Raw genomic sequence first — 25,367 nt, forward strand, 5'->3', positions numbered from 1 at the left:
AATGGAAGAAGACTGTGGATGATAACCAGCTTACTTGTTTTGTGGCCAGGTTAGAGATTTGCCAAAGAAAGCAGGTAGATAGCTGTGGATGCTGGGGTTTAAGTATATTTTTTGAGGTGGGGGTGGGGGAGTGGTTGACCTTTTAGAAGGAATTAATAATATGGTACAACAGAAATTCTACAGTGTAGATATGTCAGTTATAATCCTACCTTCCCTACTAACTAAAAGGTGATCATGTTGCAAGCTGTGTAACTTCTGGGACTCTATTTCTTTGATTTTTTAAATAAAGGGAAAGACACTTATACTTCTTTACAAGTTATTGTGAAGAACACGTGAAGTAATGTATGTATGATTTAAAGAACTATAAAGAGTACATGAATGTAAGCTATTTAGCAATAATTGCTGGTTTTGCTAGGATAAAAACTAAATATTCAGAAATTAAAAGCTGTAGGATTCATGAATAAAAAGTCCCAAGCCTTCAAAAGACGGCATGACTATGGGTAGAGTGATTCAGAAAGAAGATAAATAAATACAAAATCTTATATAGCCAAGTTCATTTTATTTTATATTTCCATGTACTTGTCAACATTTCTACACTGATGATGTAACAGAAAGAAGAGTCATAGTAAACCTGAGTCTGGTTTTTTCAACTTGAGCAGATTGAAGGTGATGAGTCTAGGATTTTTAATATTGATGGTGATTCCAAATTTTGTCCATTTAATCTCATGGTGCATTCTGTGTTTGAGAGTCTCTCTTTTCATGTGTGTTTAAAAACAAAAGGATGCTTTCAAACTGTGAGTCAATTTACAAAACTGCAAACTGTAACATCTCTGAAGGCCACACAGGAACAAAAAGGCAAACCAAGATCTATAGAAATGATTCTAAGCCATTAGCTGGCTCTGGGCTGAAATTGTTTCAGGAAATATTGCTGGAGGTACAATGTAACTTTAAAACACAAATGTCTTAAGGATAAAAAAAATGAAAAATAAAAAAAGTGTCCTGTTTGATTTAGATTGGTATATAATTCTCAAACAAAAATGTTTAGAATAATACATTGGACTTAGAAATAATTTGTGGTAAGATTCCTTCCTTAAACATAGAATAAACTATTATTTGCAATTTAACCTTTTGGGTAATAAAAAGATTAGTGTACAACAAGAAATCTAAGTTATCTCTTATCTTTTTAAAATTAAAAACTTGTAACAAAGTATTTTTAATGAGAAAAATAATAATAAATATAATTTAAATATTATTTCTTTAATGAAATGTTTTATGAAAGTCTTTTTACACTTACAAACAATTTGGGGAACAAGGGGCTTAAAACTGTGATTTATTTTGTGTCTTTTAATATGTATTAATTAAAATTCATTTATTTACCAAGTCAAAGCTTAAAATGTAATAGTTCAGTTCCAGGACAAAAATAAATGGATAAAATCAATAATGAACTTGATTCAGTCTTTTCTTTGGTACCAATTTTAAAAATAGAATATGAGACCACTCTCCTGTTTTTATTTAAAATGACTAAAGGAGGCTAAGTAAAAACTACACCTTCACTTCTACCTGAAAAACAAATATTCAATAAAATTTCAAAACTATTACAGAATAAAGCAGTAACACCTAGCATTATGTCCCTAGAATTTGATAAATTATTTGACTGATTTTAAATAATAATATGAATATTATTGAAAATTTTACTTGATCATATAAAAGTTTAGTTTCTACTATCATGTAAAGGGAAATTGAAATGTGAACTGATATATTATTTTGAATAGGTTGAATAATAACCGATCATCTGTTAGGCCAATTCCATTCAAGGTTAGTAAAATTATGAAATTATTAAGTTCTATGAATGTGGCTTTGGTTATTTGATTTAATATTGACTTGACTAAAAGTAAACAAACTGATTTGTAGAAGTTTCTCTCTTCAAAGAGATTATTCCTTGAAAAATTAAAACTTTTATATTTAAATATTTTACTTTCAACCTTTAGAAAAGAGAGAGTATACTCAAATAAGAATGACACAACAACCCTAAAGCAATAAGTATTCTCATATAAACACAGTATTCTCATGAGGTTATGAAAGGAAAGATGTCTTAAAAATTATGGTGATTTAATTTTATTTTGCCCTAGAATGACATTCTCTTGAGTATTTGTGAAAATGAAGATGAATATGCAGGGATACATTCGGTTGATTTTGTGCCAGATGGCCAGTTGCAGAGGCTGAACTAAGCTGAACTGATTGATTCATTTTTGCCATATTGTATTCTGGTGTTTACCACAGTTCACATCGTTCAAGTAGTAACATATTTGGTAGTTGTATTTTTTTTTAACCATTTCTTAAAAACTTTCTTGGAGTGATCTCTGCTTTAAAATACATTATTTTTGTTGTTATATCAAATGGTCAGTTTCACTGAACAGTTTCTTAAGTTTTACTTTAATAGAAAAAAAAATGTTTTCAATGTACTATTTTGTGCTCATAAGATAAATTATTCATATTGAGTGATAAATATTTAAAGTAAATAAAAATAATCACTTGTTTAAATTTTGAGGAAAAATTTATAGTGAATAATAATTATGATTCAAATTAATAAAGTTCATAACAACTTTAAAGGAAAATAGGAGACACATTTTCTTCCTTCAAGTGCTTGCATACTAATTGGGTGAAGACTGTTGATGCAATAAGTACGTATATGTACATATTAGACATAATTACCTAACAATCTATAGAAAAGCTAAGTGATTAAAAAGTGAAAATACAAACAACCAGGGTCCAGAGTAGGCTATTCTAGCAACAACACCTTAGTAGCCTCATGAGATATTTTGACATTTCCTCCATCATTGTGATGTTTCTCTGTTTATTCATCAATACTCATCTGAAGGGAAAGAGACATATAGAGAAATGTGATATATGCAAAATTAAGGTCTCTCCATATAGGTTGCTTCTGGATCTAGTTTGAGAAGGCATGGGATATGAGCTATTTTATAGTGACTGATGACTTAAAAGGCAAACAGTGGCAAAAGTAGTTAACAAAATCCTAAAGAAAAAAAAATCACTAAAGGACTATTGACCTGTGATGCGTGGTGAATGCAATGTATATTTCATTCGTAGGCATTAAACTCAATAGAGTAATTGTATTTTCACAACTTCAGTGTCTCCCATTTTTAATATACATCACACGGGTCACCATACAATAAGACAGGTGTTTAAATAATTTAATATTTAGCAGTCTTTTATTTTTTCAAATAATAAGATGTTCTTGTTACTAACCAAAGACAAACCTGAAAAAAAAAAATTACTAATCACAACCCAAAACAAATCACAATTTTAAATATTTTTAATTACAATGAAGAACTTTGAAACCTTTATTGGCAGAAAATTTCACAATATAAGAAAAAAATATAACCTGAAAAACACTTAAAAATTATCTCTGGGCACGAGATATTAAGCTTTGAATGATTAGTTATCCTTCCTTCACAGAAATTTTAGAACAAATCATAGAAAAATGAAAGGGGTTTTCTCAAGGTGCATAGGCCAAATTGTAATCTGTTTTAGTTGTCATTTATATGTTTATCAGGATTATGTAATATCTTCTGTGAATGATGAGTGTGAAAAATATGAAATAAAGAAACTGATTTATTGTGAAGAGAGTTAAAAATAGCATTGCCTAGAAATGAAATTTGGCCTTTATTATTTGAGTTGGGAAAGAAAAACTTGCTAAATTATTCTGAGAAATTAGTTCTTTTTTTTTTTTTCATATTCTGAAACTTGAGACTGGCTGAATATATAAATCTCTACTCTGCCAAAAATTCCCATGACATCTACGTTACCTTTAGTGATTTGGTGAGTCAAGCAGAGCAGGCAGCCCTGCAGACTATGGGATTGAAAGAGATTAAAGCGGTGAACCTACAGTACTTTATTGACCTAGGTCCCCACATTAACCTGACTGATCCTGTAATTACTATGAATAGAACAGGGCTTACAGTTCTCCTTAATAACACCCCATGCTTTTTTTATTCTGTAAAGAGATTTTCTATTCATGTTCTTTACTCCTTTTCAGATTTCCAGATTTGTAGCAAGAGAGAATGTGTGTGGCTTTGCTGACACACCAGGAGAGAAAGGTACCTAATGTTCATGGGCAGTGAGTGACATAGTTCAACATATCCTCCTTCTTTTTTTTAACTTAACTTGAATGTTTTGTCTCATATTTTCAATTATCCAAATTTCCTCCTTCACTTTAAAAACTGAGTACAAAAATTGCCTAATTATGAAGGAAGATTTGGCTTTAAATTTAGAGAATGGTTAAAATACTGCATTTCATAGCCTTCCTCTAATTTTCACTTTTAGAGTACATATATTGGAAATCATATTGAAAACTGTTACCTATTTTAACCTATTCAGAATGATATATAGTCAGAATGATCATGTATATTACTGATACACAATGGTATAATTAATAATCAGTATTTTCTTTTAATTTGAAAAACAGCTGCAGCTAGCTGATAAGATAAATTATGAGAAGAAAGTGCTACCTGACTATTAATAATTATGACTTGGGGTATCAAAAATAGTAATGTAATCATTTTTTGCTCTTAAAAATACATTAAAGTCTATAGTAATTGACTGAGTTAGGAATTAAAAGGTAAATAGCAGTCAATATTAGGAGTTGGTGATTCAGATTATCATGAAGTCTTTAAAAATATTATTAAAAAATTCCACTTCTCCATTTATAGTTTTTAACTTTTATTGCAATTGTGCAAAATTTCAAAGGCACATCTTTATAGTTCAGAAATGATAAATGTCCTTGTGAGTAAGAAAGTGAGTGAGTGAATGTGAGTCAAAACAAAATGGCTACATGAGTTTAAGTAAAAGAAATTAACATATTAGAAAACCAGCTTTTAAGGATTACCTTCAACACCTGAAGTAAAAAATATTTTGTAAGGTTCCTATGTATATTATATTTGTCAAAATAATAATCTTTCTTGTGTCAGCATGAGTTATTCTTTTCCAGAATAATAAATAAAATAAGCCCATTAAGAGAATACATTTTGTTACTTACATTTATGAACAAATATTTAAAAATCAAGTATGTCCAAGAAAAAAAAATGTGAGCTAAAAAATAGAGTAATGCTTTGACAGTTATGGGATATTGGATGGATGATATAATTTTATTTCTTTTTCAAGTTCCTGTTTAGAGCAATTAATACAACTAGAATATGGCATTTAATATCAGAACTTTGTTTTAAAATCTTTTATCATAATTTCCTCATCCTCTCAAATAGAGGGATTATTATAAGTCAATTTGATTAGTCTGTCAAAAGACTCTTTCTTTGTTGCATTTTACTAAGTGTATGAATAATCTAAATCATGCTTTTAAGGAGTAAGAATTTGAAATTAAGCAGGTTAATAGTTTGCCAAACAAATTCAGTTTGCTGGTATTCATTGTGAGAACTATATTGCTTTAAAAGTGTCGTGTGCATAGAATCTATTTAACAGTGTAATTCTTGGATACTATATTGGTATTCGAGGTTTTGGTACTGAGGGAATATAACTAATAATATTATGGAAATATTTTAGGCCAAAAAATACAAGTTAGTAACTTTAAAAAGGTGTATATATGTATTTTATACTTTGCAGTAGCATGTATTTGGTAAGAGATGTACAGTGAAATCCTATCTTTTTGGTAGCTATTTTTGCCATTAGAATGAAAAAGCATTTGGAAACAGTAGGATAGTTTTCATCTGTAAGATTAAAAAGAATCTGAACAGAAAAATGGATTTATATCATCTTCTTTTTTGGTACTAAACCTAGGGAAATACATAGCAGTTGATTTATTATAAGGGGGTTGAATTTTCTCTCCTGGTGGGCTTTTCAAACCTTTAGTTGCTGTTCTTGTCCTTGCTGTGTGAATATCATTTTTATATCACTTTTTGTTGAAAGGAATTTCCCATGAAAGCCTATAAAAGTAGCCTAGAATGTTATTATTCTCTTTCCATGGAAATTTTGATGGTTTTGGGTCAGTGTTACACTTCTGTTCACTGATTTAATTTTCACCAGTCTCTATAATAAGGAAATTGTTCATGAATAGGAATGTACATTATATCCTTAGAACCAGAGAGGTTTTCCTCTGTAAAACACAAAAGGACCAAAATGACAATAATAGGAAACTATGCTATTAGGAAAGGGTATGAGAGTTTGGTAAATTTTTAGAGTTATAGTAGATGAAAATGCAAACATTTTCCTCCCCATCTTGGAAAAATTTAGTTGAAAGAGAAGGTACAGGAGGAAAACTGTTTTTATTTAAACTTCCTAAATCCTTATTTCAGACTATTTAATATCTTTTAAAAATAATTTAAATTATCTCTGTCCAAATCTATATGTCTAACTAATAAAAGATAGAATGTGATTAGGGCCTATAAGTAGAACATTAGAATAAGCAAAGAATATATTTTTAAATGCAAGTACTATTGTGTTTTACTGCAAGAAATGTAAGGTTGTCAATAATAAATCATATTTTGTATAATCACTCACAAAGTCAATTATAATAACGTTGGGTTGGAATATACCCTGTGAGTCCTAATCAGCTTAACTCAGACCATAGAAGTGATATAAACCACAGGAGGATATTTTACAATTTTGTCTTAGAAAAAAATTGCAGCTTTTAAATGCTTACTTCTTTGCAGCTATAAGTAAACAAATATTTATTTTGATTTAGTAATCTAATATAAAACACAGTATATTTCCCCTTAAAATGAGGAAACTTTGTACTATTATAATCTTGTGCTATTATAAATTGGCTTATATTTTCCTATTGCCAAAAATCATACTAAAATTATTTAGTTTATAACATTGCACTCTTAGTGGTAACTTAAGCAACCTGACATTAAAGACTGTAAGAAAAAGCTCTCAGCTGAGCAATTTTCTTTCCAAATATAAACTAAACCTGTGAGACTCATAAGTTTATATTCAAAGAGCTAAGTCTTATAAATGATTTATATTTTTATTAAAATTTATTAAATAAGAATTTTTGAAATTTTCCATGTAAGTATACTGTACATCTTTTATTATACACTAGAAGTTTAGAGTTGATTATATAGAAATTATGAGAATGCATACAAATGCCTACAGAGAGTTTGTTTCTTCTTTTTTTATTGCTATGATTGTTTTCTTTTCTTTTTTTTTTTTTTTTTTTTTTTTTTTTTTTAGAAAACATGAGTTATACAGGTAGCACTAGGTAACTTTTGCATATCTTACCTTTTATTCATTAAAACAGGTCTGCTAGGACAGGGAAGCATTTAAAAACATTTTTCTTCTTTAATGAAAAATCTTATGATTTCCGTTTAAAAAAAGAATATTAAATCAGATTAAAAGGCAAAGCATAATACTGTCTGAATATTCTGAATAATGCAAGAAAAATAAAAGTTGGATTAAAAATGAGGATACATAACAACAATGATAAAAAAAAAGTTAACCTAATACAAGAAAGCCCTTCTTAAACATTAGTGTGGATTGTTGCTTTGCATTACTTATGGAGAATTAATGGTGGGCTTTGCTGCATTCCAGATAATTCTCCTTTTGGTTTGATCAGCGTGTAAAGAGCACAGATAATACATATGTTCTTGGGCAATATTCTTGGCTGTAGGGATATAAGCAGAGCCCTCATTTCATTGTATATTTCTTTTATGCTCATCAAGTCCGGGTATGCTAGGATTCTGAAAAACAAAGTAGATGGTTATTTTTTTTCCCCAGAGGTCAGTTGCATTCCTATATCATTGCAAAACTTTAGTTATACCAAATTTTCTCATCAGTATGTGTGTAATTATGTGTATATGTATATGTATGTGCATATACACATAATTGTGACACACCTATGTGTGTCTAAATTAGCCATAGGTTTCCAAGGAAGAGGACCTTTCTCTAAGAAAGGTTACAATACATGTATCATGTATGTTACATACTAATAATTCAAGTCCATTATTAGTAGCATAGTATATGAAATTAAAGCTATGATAATGAATTTTAAAAGATTACAAATAGTTACAACTTAGTACCTGGTCCTGGTCATGTACTTTTCACATGTTTACTCCTAAATGGTAGCTATGATTAACATCATTTTCTAAGGGAAATTGAGGCTCAGAGAGGTTAAGTGATGTGCCTAATGTAATGCCACTAGTAAATGTGAGTGTTTATCCCTGTCCGTATGAATCCACTTTGCCTCGTTAGTCTCTAGTATTTGTATAAAGATTTAAAGTTCACAAAGCATCCCGACATAAAGGATTCCAAGCTCACAAATTCTAATAAAAAAAATCTAAAATGCTTAAAAAGCAAATGAATTTGATCACATTTGGGGTATTTCCACACTTGATAGGTTGACAAGGATAAGTGCATATTATTTAACATTTTATGGAAAGGCTTTAAACAGGCTGTGAGACCCACATCTCTTATCTAATAAAAGTGGCCTATTGGGCATAAGTGTTTTAAATGTGGTCTTCTATTGGCAAATCAGAGCCAAACACTAAACACTGTATGATTGAATGGGATGAGAAAGGAGATAATAAGGATTCCTTTTGATTTCTTACTCTAAAAAAATGACAAAACTCCATTGTACATATAAATTGCCAGGCAGATTGAAAACAGGTAGATATCTTGTTTACAGTTTTTGGAATTTCTTTAATTTTTATTGAATACTATTTTTTCCTGCATTTTTTCTAATCAATGAAATATTTTGATATTAGTTTATTTAATACTATTCTAAAATTACAGATGTATTTAAAACATTTAAATGTGCTTTCTGGATTTTTTTTATTATAGCAAATAATTATTTAGTTTTTGCTCTTCTGCTAGGCATTTCAAAGATATAAGGCTGATATAATACATATAGTATATATTTAAAAATGCTGGGAGAAGAATTTATTGTTCAGCCTTGGGTGCTATAAAATATCTTATTTCTAATCTGGGTATTGTATCAGCTGCCAGGAGGTGGGATGCTGGGGGAAAAGAATTTAATCACAAGTGTTTAGGCACTCCAACTTTTCATTATAAGTCACTGAGTAAAATGGCTGAGGGATCTAGACCCAAACTATAATAATCCAAATTATTTTAAATGAATTGTAGGTTTTTAAACTTTCAGTGATAGTAGCAAATAATTGTGTTTTCCTAGTGAATCATTCAAATTAGTAATAGAAAAATGAACACACCCAGTAAAGAGGCTGGGGATAGTCCTTTATAAAAGTTAATCACTGATGGCCTGACATAACATTACTTTAGTAGTAGTTTTCTATCAAAAATGTTTTACCTAAATCTAATTAAAAATAATTAAAAGACATTTAAAGGACTGCTGACAAGGATTCTTCAAAAATTCCAATGTGTGAAAGACAAGTGCTGAAGAACTGTTCTAGATTAAAAGTGACTGAGGAGAGATATAAATGAAATAATATAGTCCACAATTCTTGATTGGATTCCACCCCACCCCCAACCAAAATAGTTATAAAGAACATTATCAAGAGAACTAGAGAAATTTTACATATGGATTTGATAATTGATAATGCTACTGTAACAATGTTACATTGATTGGGTATGATGATGGCATTGTAGTTTATGCAGCAGAATGCCCTTGCTCTTGGAGGCATATACTGAAATATTTTGGAGAGAAATGTCATGATGTAGCTTAAATTCAAATGGATCATAATAATATATGATTTAGATTGAAACATGATTTATTTCCAACAGTCAACAAGTTTTGGCCAAAAGAAAGCAAATGTGGCATAAATGTTAACAATTGTTGAATTAAGTGGATTTATTATACTATTTTAAGTTTTCTATAGCTATGAAAATTCTCAAATAAGTTGGAAAAAATTACACTTTTGTCTTATTTTAGTGAGCTATAATAATAATTTAGTTGAAACCAGTACAGTATATTTAATGTACACCTAATTCCTATTATTAAAGCCAAATAAAACCTTATTTTCAGTCACAGGGATTATACTCAAATTATCCAAATAATTGTTTCATGGATTCTTGTCACTTTTACAGAAAGTAGTTCTGATGGTTTGTTCATCAGAAAACCATTTTAAAGTGTATTTTGTGTCTTCAATCATAGGCATAGCCTTTACTGTATTAATTGAGATGTATTCTATTATTATAGAACTCAAAGACTCCAACACCTTGATTAGTTTTGCAATGGTACATTTGCTCTTACTTTTTATATTGTGCAAACTAACGTTTTTTGTTGTTGAAGTGTCTTTATTCTACAGATTGAAATGTAATATCTTCCAATTAATATAGGATGTCTTTAGCAATGATCAATATTTAAAACAATCCAATATGATTTTTATATTCTTAGTATCTGAAAGGCCTTGTTTTAAATCATGGTTGGTAAGTTCACATTTACTTGAGAGTGAATTCTTTGCCCTATATACCAGTAAAATGCAAGCTGTAATGAATAGGCCATAAGTGCCAATCTACAGAACTGCAAAAGGTGCCCTTGTTGTATGTATCAGGTTGGGGATTTGTTATGTGGTGATCACCCTTTCTGATTTGAAGATTGCATGACAAGGAACTATTAAAGTAAAGGGCAAAGAATTCAATTTCTTGATGTCGCTTTTCTTGGACAGACTTTAAAAATAGGTCATTTAATGTTATCTGGATTTGTGTATTGCAGCAGCACCTGCTAATACTGCTATGCTTAAGAGTCTATCAGTGTTTTCATTTTCAGGGTTTGTAGACTGTATCTTGAATTGCTAAACCCAAAGAAGCTTCTGTTCAAACGGTAGTGAGCGAGGTCTGCGGAAGGTGCATGTTTTTATAGTGTACTGCAATTAAAACTGAGTGTTTGCTTTAATATATGCTAAGAGGCAAAAAATGAAAACATCAAATTAACAAAGTTGCCCTAACATTAGATAACTACATTTTGGTTCTTTTGATAAAATTCTATGAATTCCACAATTAGATATCTGTTTAAAGATCCATTTAAATGGTAATTATAAGTTTCTGAAATTTGTGTGTGTGTTATATTTTAATCATGAACATATTAAAGTGTTACCTTGTAGCTATTGTTAAATTTCATCTTTTAAATGTGTCTTAGTAAAGCTCTTAAGAATGGGCAATTATACTTTATTACCATGTACTATTCCGCTAATATAAAGATAATACCACTAATACTTTATATATGTGTGTATTTTATACATACACATAGATACACACACAGAGAGTTCTTATACTACGATTTCATTTAAGAAATAACTTCTCTGATGTCTAGATATCAGCTCCTAAGTGACATAAAAAATGATTGTTTTCTATATAAATACTAAAACCAAATAACTGTCTTTAACACTTGATACCACCAATGTCTCAAAGTTAAAATGAAGGGATTTATTTTAATATAGCTCCATTTTAGAAGTTTATGTATAAGAGCAGAAATACATTTGCAAAGCTTATATTTTGTGGATTTGTGATTTTTTTAAAAAAATTAAAAAACAAAGTAAAAAGGTAATCATTCTATATTGTAAAGCAAAAATACTGTGCTGCCATTAGAGTGTAATTAAATACAATAAAACCTACTCACTGGCTTGTCTGCTAGTGAGTATTACAGCATATAAATTAGGAGGCAAAGGGTTACATTTCCCTTAAGTAAAATACTGATTATTAACAATAGTTCTTAGCTCTTAGCTTTGCATGAAGAAATATTCCATGTCCAAATAAGACATTAAATATTAGAATAAAAATAGTAAATTATTATTATTTTGGTGATGTTAAACCTATATTTGCAAATATGTTCAATTAATGCTATATTATAAATGATTTCTAAGTTTATAATATGAAGCCTGTGCATTAAGAGATCCTGTCTTTTAAGGAAAAAAAATTTTCAGATATTGTAGTATCAAAGAATCTTGCCATACCCAGCCTCACCAAGGTTAGATTAAAAATTAATTTGAAAGAAGTCTCAGTGATGATTTTCCTACTATCTCTGTTCTTCAGTTTTCTTTTCTTTTTAAGGACTTTGATACTAGATCACATGCTGCAATATTTAAGCTTGATGGGATAGGTTCAGGAGAGAAGCTTAAGATGGCTTAACTAGCATTTCTGCTTACATTTTAAAGACATGGATCAGTGTCACCTGAGGCATCCTTGTGGTCTATCCTGACACAACTAAAAATATTAGAAATACAGATAAAACTTTGGGACAGAAGCCATGCTTTGCACGTTAGGCTAGTTTATATTTTGGCCAAGTTGCTTATTTTATACAAAGGTTTCTACAAGCATTGATTTTTTTCCTGTTGACATTAAATGAGAAAGCAAAAAAAAAAAATTTTTTTTTCCAGTAAGCCCACAGTTTTCTACATAAATGGGTTCAGACTTAGTTTTAATGGGAGTGAAACATAGTCAATAGAGGCAAATTAAAACCATATAATTTTGTAATCTTAGTTTAGCTATAATTGCAGCAATAAAACAGTGGAAAGAATAATTGTGGAACATATGTTTGTGAGTGACATTATCTAGGTGACTTCCCCTTTACGGCAATGTGCTGTCCTATTTGTTTCCCCCTCCCTATGTATTGGAATGACAAACCTGCAAGCCTGGAGTTAATGCTGATTGCAGCAGCTGCTTACACATGGAGTCTCCATAGCAACTGTGAAGGTTGCCATGCAACCATATTCTTTTAGGGACAGTGAAAATGCCCAAAGGCTTACTAAAAATACATGGGGAAAAAATCTGAAATTTTCTTACTACTTTTAGTGGTTATAAAGAACTATGATACAAGTTGAAAGCACAGGTCAAGCAAATAAAAACCCAGCCCTGACCTTTCAAAAATTGCTTGCTGTTGCCTGAAATCTCAAGCTTTATTCACAGAGATGACTTTTGATCGATTGTAAAATTGGTAGCTTATGCTAGGCAGCCCTTGAAGATGGGAAGATTCAGTCTTGTGCTATTGGTATTCCTTGGGAGGTTAAAGGTCAGGAGAAAGTCATCAATGCAATATTGATTGGTGGGGCTGAAAAATGCCCGTGTTTACACCTTCGCGCTGCTTAGGGTTGCACACCAAGCCGTAAGTAGACTCGTGCAGCCTCTGAGCGTGCTCTGGAACAAACCATTCCATCAGCAAATGTGACATCACTTCAGTCAGCTCAGCTGTTTCTGCAGCTTTCTATAAATAGCTAGATAAAAAATTGAAGACTACTTGCAAAGCATTTAGCCAACCAATCTGCTTATCCGAATCAGTTAAGATGGGTTACGATTCTGGTTTTTAAAATCTTGTCACTATTTATGTCTTGCATTGTAATTTGTTATTTTAATACCAGAATCTTTTCTGGTATTCATATAAAATATGTATACATATATATATATATGCCTTTATTATATCATGGCTTTTAAAAGGTGACTCTTAAAAAATTGAATAGACATTGGTCAGCATCTAATGTGATAGGCTGTGTCCTAATATCTGATCTTACATACTCAAAAACGTATAGATTTGTTATTTAATTTACAATTTTAGGAACAAAAATTTAGTGAACAAAAAATATATCAGACAAGATGTTTATCATCAAATTATAATATTGTACGACCTTAAAATCAGCTGAGTTCGTAAAAAAAGAGGTGAATATTTGAAAAATAAAGAATTTATGTGCATTTTCTTTAAGCATATTTCACATTAATCAGTCCTATTCCAACATTTTATTGTGCAATTTTCTCAAAGTTAGTAACATTGTTATATTTTCAAATGAATCAGTTTCTGTATAAATACTCTGAAATTGCAAGTACTATTTACATTAGACTAATATTAAAAATTGCAGCATTTACATTTAAGTCATTTTTCAGTTTTCCATAGATTTTTGGACCAGTAAAAACAATAACAAGTTATCTAGGTCATAGTCTTAAAGAATTTCACTACTTCAAGTAGGCAATATTGACTTACTTCTTGGAAACCTTATAGGTAGCCTGCATCCACAGTACCAAAATATGTGGTTAGTTCATTCCATCTAGTTAGAGGATCAAAAGAACACTTTGTTTCCAAGACTTTGCATATTCAGACTGAGCTAAGAGTGAATATGTATGTATACCTAAAAGACAGATAAACTTCTATCAGTTTGAAGCATTCTTATGAACAATGAATACCCATCTAGTAAGAAAAGCTCAATCTACCCACCAGCTCATTTTACTGCTTTTAGTTTTTTCTTTGGCTTTGCTATCAGCAGTTTTTAAAATAACTTTATCACATCCTCTAGGAAAACTTAGAGTAGAAAATGTAAATTTTATCCAAACCTATTCTTTTCTTACAATAATGAACACATATCCTAGACTATTAACATGTTTTTCCTGTTTCTTGTCTCTCTTTAATTGACAATTAATACTCTATAGCAAATGTCATTAAATTAAATTAATAACAATTGAGAGCTAGATTTTTTAATAAAGATTTACTTTATTATATAAGTTGATAATACCAAGAACCAGACATAAAATTAATCTATAATATAGTGATCTGAAATGATAATTGTTTTTGAAAGATCATGATATATATAATTAAATATGTAAACACTTCAATAACAAGTATTTTTGAAATCATTCTATCTGAGCACAGCTTATACTTTTAAAATTTAAAAGTATTTAAACTGATATTATTTAAGTAAACTCAAACATGTATAAGCAAACTATGCAGTAAGTTATATAAATGATCTGTAGAGCAAAGCTGTAGACATACTCCATACTACTATTTCTTAAGCTGCATATCTTGTGATATAAATGGTAGTATGATATAGTATGCAAGCTTGAAATAAAGGAAATAAGTATTGTCACATCACTATCACCCCTTCCATTCTAGTATTTGAAAGCATGAGAGAAGAACATGCTAGTTTTAAGATTATTTATTTTTTTCTTACAGCTATTTGCTATATTCAAGTTATACTTTTTTATTTTCTTTTATTCTCATTTGGGTTTAAGCTTGAAATTTTTTTCAAAAAATTTAAAAGCAGTTTTGAATTTGCATTCAATTGCCTTGTTTATGTTCTCAAATAAATTTAAGAATATAGGTGGACCACTTTTACTTGATTTGATAGATAAGCTTCTTTCTAAATGTCTGCAAATCCCCATAATATTCTGGCATTTTAAGGTTATTATAATTTAAAATGGGTTTTCAAGGAGCCATCCTAAAATAGTGAGAAAAGTTGTATAAAGATTTATTTGAAAATTGAGTAGAATTAGAAAGTATAACTTTGGTGAGAACTCTATTTATCTAAAAATACTAATACTTGTTCATCTATGCCTATGTAAAATTAGGGCCAAGATTACACTTAATTTCTGAGCATTGGATCTGTAATGTCTCCAAAAAATTTCAAGTGAGCATGTTATAGTTTAGAATTATAACATTAATTGCAAAAAGTTAACTGTTTATTAAAATGTAATAAAATACATTTAAAAAATAATTATGGATTCAGTTTAGGTTAGTATCTCAGGGCATTATCAACATTTAAAAATATCAAAATTGAAAATATCTTTTTAGTTGTTCCATATGACAGTGAACCATTAAATCTCATGAGTAATGTAAAAAAAAAGCTGGATTGTGCATAGATTGCTCTTTACCCAGGATGCACTGTGTCTGCAAGATTCTGAATAGAGACACACCTGCTAGCTAGCTGATAACACTCTGAGGTCATTTCATTGAAGAAACTGTCAGCCAGGAGGTACTTAAAATAAAGCCACAGACAAAATCGTGACCTGCACTGTTGAGACTAAAAAGGTGTAAAAGCAGAAAGGGAATGTAGATAAATGCACATTCCTTTGTACCATAACAAAACTTTTACATGTAAATGCAACTGAATAGGAAAGAATGGGGAAGAATGTTTCCCTCTACAGTGGAAACAAATTAGATTGTTCAGCTGCACATTTGGCTCTCAGCCAAAAGAGTCGTGTGCCATGCTTGTTTGCCTACCAGTGCTGCTTAGATTGGCAAATGCCCATGCCGTTTGAAGAGGGCAGGCGGATGACTGGATGACTGCCAGGAAGTGTGTGGGACTGATGCCACTGCTGGACTCCACAGCCTGGTAGGAATGAGGAGTACAAAGGCATTCAATAATCTGAATGTCCCTTTGCTTCAAGAGAGTGGTGCCAGGCAGCATTTAATGAGAGATTGCTTTGTTACAAAGTCCTCAACATCAAGTGGGCTGGTGAGCTCATTAACCTGACTGCAGCAAATAAAAAAGGCACACTCAGAAGACTCCCATGATAGCCTACTCAATGGTGTAAGAGCCCTTTTGCTTCCTTTATGGTGATCCATTAGCAAGCAGCAGTGTAAACACCATAAAGCAGGCCAGGTTTCTGATTGTTCAACTAAAGTCTGTTTCCCCTTGGGGATTATACCACCAGTTGATATAGGATTTTTCCTCTTAAAATTTCTATCTACTATACAATGACCTTCTTGGCAATGAAGGATTTGGGGGGTTGCTTTTAAGAGCAGAGCTCCAGTTAAGGAAACATGAATAGTTCAGGTGTCTGCAAGAAGGTAATGATGTAGGACACAGAGAGAAACAAACTACAAAGTCAAGTGATCCCGAGGGGAAAGCTTACTGTGCACTTCTGAAGCCCAAAATGGTGAGCACATTACATTGCTTCCCTATGTTCCCATTTATTTTTAGCTTTCATGGGGCTTTACATTTATACAGGAGGTAGGCCACCCCTGCAGTTAGGAGACAGTTAGTTCACTGAGCATCTGTCTCTGAGTGCTACTCTGCTCTCTGGGGATTGCATTACTCAGCAAAGCCTCTCCAGCTAAGATTCATTTCTCCTCCATCTGAAACATGTTGGATGGGTGGTTGAGCAAAAATCAACTTAGAGCATCTAAGCAGAATGCTGTAGAAAAAAAATAATTTTTCCCCCAAAATGGTAAAGCTAGAAAGGCAAAGTAGAACCCAAATGAAAACACCAAACATTTCAACTTTACATCTTTAGAAATCTAAAGGCCATCTGTTACTTTGTTATGTGTTCAATTACTAATCTGGGATGTCAGACTAGAGGGACTGTATGTCTTTAGGGATTGGCTAGAGGAAAGGGAAATAAAAGGTCTGCTGCTTTCAGGTCACCAGTTCAAATCCAGGACTAGTTGCTGGTGAGTGCTGGCCGTTGTCTTTTAGCTGATATTTGATGGTTAAGATAAAATGAGTTCACTGTCTTGGTCTTGTTTTCAGGTGACATATGTGTACAGTAATCAAAATTACTACCTATATTTACAACATAATATGTACATAGAAGCCGTTATTTTTATATTCTTTGTAATCATTTTGGAAAAAGGGTCCAGTCTGTGATGGAATCATGTGTGAGACTGTTCTGGCACTTTGTTATTTTTTAAAAAATAGAATATATCAGATTAACCTGTGCATATATCAGAGTGAAATATGACTTAATGACTAGAGAATTGACTGAGAAGTAAAGAAATACTGAGAATGCTTTATATGTTAATAGCATTGAACTCCTTCATCTGACCATATAAAACAAAAGCAGCTGTGTCCCTCAGCTTCCCAATTTGTATAAACAATACATTTTAAAGGTTATAGTTTTAAGTTGATCTACATATCTATTTTTCTCTGTATATGTAGTATACACATGTAGGACAGATAGATACACCTACATATCTATGCATAGATACATGGATAGAAATGTCAAGTGAAAAATATTGATCACTAGTTTGAACTGGTGTCTTGTTCAACTTAAAATGGAAAGTGCAGAAGGAGAAAAGTACCCTTCACTGGCATATAGGAAATAGATTTTTGAAGGTATGGTTAGATCACTAAAATATAAGAAAGGCTGAATAAATATTTTAGAGGTATTTTACTGGATGGTGAGCTTCTGGAAGGGAGACACCATCATTAATTTTTGTCTTGTTTATTTTTGTTTCTCCTCACAGTGTTTTACATAAATAAATTAAACTTTTCTTTAATTTATTACAGAGAGATTTCTAAGCAGGGAGATAGAATTACATAGTAGAAAAAACAAGGGTTTGGAAGTAAGTCAACCCTGAATTATAAATCCAGCTTCTCCACTCATGAACAATGTATTCTTGGACAGGTTACTCAACTTCTCTAAGCCTCAGTTATCCTCACTTATAAAATAGACAAAAAGACCTCCCTCTTATAAAAGATTAAAGGGACTCAAATCTGAAAAGTAACTTAAGCATTGTTGTCTTATAGTAGGTAGTATCATTATGGTTATTTCACTAACATTGCTACTTTGAGCTCTGGTTCCTTTCTTTATCCTGTATTTATTGAATAGCTACCATCCCATGCTCATTTTATTAAGTGATCTCTATATGATGTTTTTCCTGCAGCTATCACCAGTGGTAACAGAGTCTTTTAGAACTGTAAAAATTATTCCCTATTTTCCACAAAGACTAACCATAACACTTAATGTAGTCTGACAAGTTGGTGGAGCAGTGGATAGAGCATCGAACTGAGATGTAGAGAACCCAGGTTGGAAACCCCAAGGTTGCCAGCTTGAGCGTGGGTTCATCTGGCTTGAGCATGGGATCATAGACATGACTCCATGCTCACTGGCTTGAGACCACAGGTTACTGGCTTAAAGTCCAAGGTCGCTGGCTTGAGCCAAGGTCACTGGCTTTAGTCCAAGGTCACTGGCTTGAGCCCAAGGTCGCTGGCTTGAGCAAGGTGTCACTTGCTCTGCTGTAACCCCCAGTCAAGGCACATATGAGAAAGCAAGCAATGAACAACCAAGGAGCCTCAGTGAAGAATTGATGCTTCTCATCTCTCTCTCTTCCTGTCCGTTTGTCCCTATCTGTCCCTCTCTCTATCTCTCTCTGTCTCTGTCACAAAAAAATTAAAAAAGATTTAATGTAGACAGCATATTGATCAACTCCCCCCTGGCAATGGTAAATAACTGAAAATTGAAGAAAAAAGTAAATCCTCTTTTAGACTCCATAGTATACTCTATAGAGGGAGCTCAATATCAATATTCCTTTTATTTTTTGAGCAGTTCAAAATAATAATTGATCTATTTGGTACTGTGAACTACAAAAGTTGGCCAAACGCTGATGTTCCACTAGGAGGCAGTACAGTCTTGTGAGAAGGCCCAGAAGTTTGAGGTCAGTGAAGACCTGGGTTCAAATCAACCTTGTCATTGACTAGCTGTGTATGACTTGACATTGGTCTTTCTACTCTCTTTTGGGTCTTTTTTTTTCATCCAGGGAGTAGGCATATGGCTTTCTTTGAAGTGTTACTGTGGGAATGTTTTAAATAGCACTGTGCAATGCAAAGCACACACAAGGCATTTTGTAATTGCTTGTTGCTTGCCTCCTAATGCAAGAGCTGCTCATGACTGGTGTTGGAACTAAAGAGCTGCTAAGCAGATCTGAAAGTAGGTAATGAAATGATGGTAGAACATGTGATTCAGCAGACTTCTGGGAATATTAGAGGGCTATGGATTGAAATAGTATGGAGTGGGGAAAAGAATTTCATTGTCTTTCTGTCTAGAGTTTGTTCATTTACTGAAAATGAACAAAGCTAATGTTTGCTTAGAACCCAAAGTTCTCAAGATCCCAGGCTCCATGAGTTTATCTATATTTTTCACTCAAATCATTCTGTTTTATAATCTCACTTTTTGTGCTTTTTTTTTTTTTTATCTAAAGCCTTTATATCTTAAACCTCCTCACAACATGAATTTCACAAGACCACATGTTACCGTATTTGCAAATGTGTTTGCTTATTGTAATGCTATTAGCTTGAGGAGCAGACTTTGTAACAAAAGTTACCAGGAGTGACACTGTGCAGCTTTTTTTTTTTTAATGAAGACCAACTTGGAGGTGTCACTTTTGTGGTTATAAGAATACAAAACCTTTCTTTTCTAGCTTACCTTACTGGTGCCTTCAAATATTTTGTGCACCAGAAATGTTCTCCTAAATGCACTATGTTAGTTACTATATTTCTACTAACATTACCCAAAATGTTGCCAATCATAAAAAAAACTCATACGATCGTATCATTACCAACCATCCATCCAAATATATGTAAGCTCAATTTAGTGTCCCAATTTGTAAGGCCATGAGATGTTATGCTATTTGTCTTTAAATCTATTTTCTAAATTTAACCTATGTGCATATTCACTCATGTATAATACAACCATTGACTTTCTGGATAAAGCTGTTTTGTGTGCAAAAGAATCTTTCAGCCAATAAGAACTAGTGTGACATTCTGTGCTAGACTTGCTCTCTCAGTCAGTCAGTGATATTGTACCATACTGCAAATACTGTCAATTTCAGTGTCTCCTTTTACATTATTATATAACTCCTGTGAATAATTTTGAATCAAGTTGGCTTCTAGAAAAGTGATTTTCTTTTTGTATCCACCCCACAAAAATTGAGGAAAGAATCTATATATTGCCAAATATAAAGATTAATTTTTGCTAGTGGCTGAAGAAGCTTAATGGAAAGGAGAGCCAAATAGAGAGGCAATTAGGGACTGGTGCGTTGACTTCATAAAGACCATCAAAAACATCAGCACAGCATGGAAGCACTGACCAACCATTATATGTATGGACGGTAGTTGCAAGCACATATGCCTGGAGGGATGCCATGATTTCAGAAAATTTGCAAAGAATGAAAGAATGACTCTATTCCCCTGTCTCTCTAGGATACTGAAAGCATGTATCTCTCTGTAATGATAGTTCAGTTATTGCTGATTCAGTCCCATATCTAAATATTCATCTAGTATGCTCAATAGGATACCCTTCATATGCCAAGTTCTTAGCCTAATGGACTTCCCTAATCCATAAAAAAAAAAATTCTTTTGCAGATCAATACTACCCACCACTTTCAATTTTCTGATGATGGACTTTGGACTAGGCATAGTTTTTCTTGTTTACCTCTCCAGATTTAGCTCTCAATTTTTTTTTTCAGAGCGTGAGAGACAGGTAGAAAGAGAGCTGAGAAGCATCAACTCGTAGTTGTGGTTCTTTAGTTGTTTATTCATTGCTTCTCATATGTGCCTTGACTTGGGGTGTTGCCCTAGCTGAGCCAGCCAACCCTTGCTCAAACCAGTGACCTTGGGCTCAAGCAACTACCTTAGGCTTCAAGCCAGCAATTTTGGGGCTCAAGCTGGCAACACCACGCTCAAATTGGTGAACCTGTGCTCAAGCCAGATAAGGCCATGCTCAATCTGGCAACCTTGGGTCCTTAGCATCCTAGATTTATGCTCTATTCACTGCACCACCACCTTGTCAGGCTTAGCTCCCAGGTTTTATCCTCACATTGTATCCTTTTGAGTGTGCCATTCCTTTTATTTAGAATGTTCTTGTCCTCTAACCTGTTTTCCTAGGGAAACATAATCCTTTGGCTCTACACCCTAGTATCTCTCTTCAAGGGAGACTTCACTGATCATTCATGAGGGCCTCCATGCAATATGCCTCCGGACAGTTAACCTTTTCTCCATGTGGTTGTCACAGTTTACAATTCTTACTTACTTATGGCACTATGTTATGATATAATCACATGAGAGAGGAGATTATGTGAATACCTTTATTTACAATCTACCCTAACACCTAACGTGGTATGCTTGGCAAACTGTAGATGTCCAATTATTTTTTGTTGAAACACTGAATGGACTCAAAGTCAATTTTCAGTTTCATTTTCCACCACCCTCCCATTTCCCTATGCTCTTTATTTTCCAGTTATCTTAATGTCAATATGATATTCCTCAAACATGTAATGTGCTTTCACATTTATCTGCTGACGTTTATCATCTCCCTTCTGTCTGAAATGCATTTGATGCATATTGAAAATATGCTCATAGCTTAAAGGCCTTGTTCTCAGATATTCATTTCCTAGTCCCCCCACTAGTCATTTGTTCTTTTGGAGCACTTTTACAGAGTTTAATTGTATCTTGAACACTTTTTTCTTTTTTCTTCTCTTACTTTAACCATTTCCATATTCATTGTCATAGTCAGTTTGAGCTACTCTAACTGAAAGTCATGGACTGAGTGGCTTCAATAACAACCATTTATTTCTGATGTTTCTGGAGGCTGAAAGTCTGAGATCAGGGTGCCAGTGTGGTCCAGCTCTTGGTGAGGGCCCTCTTTCTGGTTCATAGATGGCTGCTTTTTCACTGTACCTTTACATGACAGGAACAGAGAACTACAGGGACAGAGAACTCCTGTCTTGTTCTCTTCTTACAAGTATACTAATCTCATCACGGGGGCTGTTCCCTCATGACCTCAAGTAAACATAGTCTCCTCCCAAAGGCCCCACCTGCTAAAACCTTTCATTTGAGGGGTTAAAGTTTCAACATACCAACTTGTGGGGGACACAAACATGCAGTCTTTAATACTCTTACAGGTCCAAAATGATGCCAATATTCTTTGTTCTTCAACTGATTTTCCTAACACTTAGCCACCGACTGTGAACACAGATTACATGCAGTTTAGAAATGTTTCTTGTTTTTTGAATTAACTTGAAATGTTACAAAAAGTTTTATTTTCCAGCTCATCAGGAAGCTGGTCCTTGATAGGGAAGAGTCAGAGTATGAGACAAGGCTACATTTGTGGAGGGTTGCATTTCATAGAAGACCATGTGTGGCAGGGTGGAAGAAGAGAGAGCGGAGTCTGCAGGGAGAGGGTGTGCTTGTGAGGGCAGGGCTTATTTCTGAACAGCCTGAGGCGAGCTTTGGAGGTGGGGCTGCTGATGCACTCAGCATGTTTGGTTGGCATAGCTCAGTGCTTTCCTCTTCAGGAAAATCTACAATAAAAGTCTACATTATTCTTCGAGTTTTAGAATCGAATGGCTGGGATTTGAGGAGCAGGTGATGATGAGAAGATTCAGACCCCTAGAAAATTGGTCTTTTGTACATTATGTAATATTAAATGCTGAAAAGGAAAGAGGTGACATAGAGGTTAGGAAGGCACAGACAGGCATCACAGATGTAAGGAAGGAAAGCCTTTTAACCCTTTTTGTTAAGGAATTCTTTTTTTCCCCCTCACATCATTTTTCTATTTTATATTTCTACAATGGTCCCCAAATTATTAACTCATTAAAAAAACCTACCATAACATTTGAATCAGTCACTGGTGCATTAAAGGTCATTTATGGTTTATGTGAAATGACCAATCAAGCCCTGATTGGCTAAGGAGAAAGTATACTAATTTAGGGTTAAGGATGTATTTAGGTCAACAGATGTGAGGTGAACTCTCACAGTTTATGAAATCTAGTACTTTATTAGAGAATAAGAATAAATTGCTGATGTCTGTTGGATAGGGACATGGAAATAAAGGGAACTGACTTATTTATTCATATGTTGTAAAGTGACTGTAGCATGGTACTGCTCACATACCTCAGCACAGGACTCCAGTGTTAAAAGGCCAGAGAAATAATTTAACCCTTAATGCAGTTTGGATTTGTCAAAGTCAGTCCTGTTAACAGAGATCCTGAGGAAAGAAAATATTAACACTTTTTATGTAACCTATTTTCCAACAACCTCATTAGAAAAATTATTTTTTTATTTATAATAGGGGTTTATTATTATTCAACTATTGACTTTAATATGAAGAATTACTTGACCAATATTAGGAAACATTAAAAAGTCTTTTAATGGAAGCGTTTAGTAAATTACTTTTTGTTCTTTTAAGGAAATACCTTAGAGAAGCAAATCTATACCATCTTCTCTTGACCTCACAGGCAAATTCACCTCAGCTCTGTCCCCAGAGTTACATTTGGGAACTGAAAATGGGACAATAAGCAATGTCATACTTTTAGCCTCTATGACTATAGTTTTGTGTGCATTTTTTTTAATGCTGGTATTATGGCTATAACAGTTGAAAAATGTGTATCTTTATATACTTTCTGAGAAATATCAATTATTTAATACATATATGTTAAATTCAGTTATTCAAGTTATCTCAGGCTTTTCTTTTGCAGACTAACTAATCTGAAATTTCTAAACCTTTTTTATATAATTATATTTCAATGACTTTCTCTAACAATAATCATTCACTATAAATCTGTATGTACTATATATATGTGTATATATATAAATATATTTATATAATTTATATAAATATATTACATATATATTACATATATGTGTGTATATATATATGTTTATATATATATATATATATACTTACTGAGAACATTCTCAATGGGAATATATAGTAAATAAACAGAGAAGTTTCCTGCTTCCCTGCGATGGCTTTCCAATGGGGCCCTTACACTGTCCCAAGTCCCTGGGGGTACTAAAGAATGTATATGACATTTTTGTCCCTCCCCATGAAATTTTACTATAGCAGGAAGGGAAGGAAAACATAAAATCCATTTTTATTAATCTTATGTAGCAGGTCCTGTGCAATGTGCACAAAAGTAATGTCATTTAACTCTCAAATACCTCTTGTAGTATGTATTATTTTTTTCATTTTTATAGTGGAAGGTGAGGTTCAGTAAAATTAAGCAACTTCCCAAAGATAACACAGGTTGGTGGAGTCAGGGCTGGAATGAAGTGTTTTGGGACATCAAGGCCCTGACAATTTTTATAAAATTATGTATAAAAATCAATGCAAGACACCATTGTAATTGCTGCCTCATAGAGCTGTACTACAGCAGCGCCTTTCACACTTCAGTGTGCCCATGAATCAGCAGGATTTTAAAAAAAATTCTGGATTGTTGAGTAGATTATGGACCTCCACAATGTGAGACTAAGGATTATGAAATTAATTCTAAATGTAAAAGGAATCTCTTGTAGATTGTTGAATGGTATAGTGCTAAGAACAAGGTATTGCTTTAAGAACTTTAACTTGGCAATATTGGTAGGTAGGAGGCAAGAAAAAAGCAATGAATTATGATATTTTAAAATGATTGAGATATTAAAGGATAGAAACAAATTTGAATAGTAACAGGAAAAACCCAAAGGAATCAAGCAATATAAATATTGATTATACTTTGCAGCCACTTAATTTAATAAGAAAAAGTATGGAGTCAATAATGAATTTGAATTTACCGTCTATGTTTTTAGCAGAGTGGTGCTACCATTGACTAATTTAGGGCACAGAGAGATTAATTGGTTAGAGAAACAAATAATATTCCCACTATATTAAGTGTTCCCCTGCCTCTCATTACAGGGTCCATTCTTACAAAGACTGTCTTTGGTGCCCACCTCCAGTAAGTAAATGTTTGGCTTGATTCTAGACTGAGCTTTTATGGTAAATGTAGCAAAATAACATTTGGTGATAAATATTATTATGATGGAATGTGATGTCTATGCTAGATAGAAAAAGACATGAAACTAGAGGCTGTAAAGAATGAGAGACTGAGTAAAAAATAAAGGATCTAAATTTACTTTGTCTTAGTGAATTGAGCAGATGAAGAGGAAGTAGGAGATTGAGAAAATCAGAAG

The 25,367-nt window shown here is 32.6% G+C and overlaps 1 long non-coding RNA gene across 2 annotated transcripts in view; it reads left to right on the plus strand.

Annotated features, from left to right (window-relative positions):
• Positions 1 to 4,065: 4,065 nt before the first annotated feature.
• LOC136398008 (uncharacterized) overlaps positions 4,066 to 25,367 on the plus strand; it is a 387,489-nt gene continuing 366,187 nt past the window's right edge. For both annotated transcript variants that reach the window (XR_010749962.1, XR_010749961.1), the window contains exon 1: positions 4,066 to 4,118. This is a non-coding gene — a long non-coding RNA (uncharacterized lncRNA). The remainder of the gene's footprint in view (positions 4,119 to 25,367) is intronic.

Source organism: Saccopteryx leptura, chromosome 3, assembly GCF_036850995.1.
Source record: "Saccopteryx leptura isolate mSacLep1 chromosome 3, mSacLep1_pri_phased_curated, whole genome shotgun sequence".
Lineage (NCBI taxonomy): Eukaryota > Metazoa > Chordata > Mammalia > Chiroptera > Emballonuridae > Saccopteryx > Saccopteryx leptura.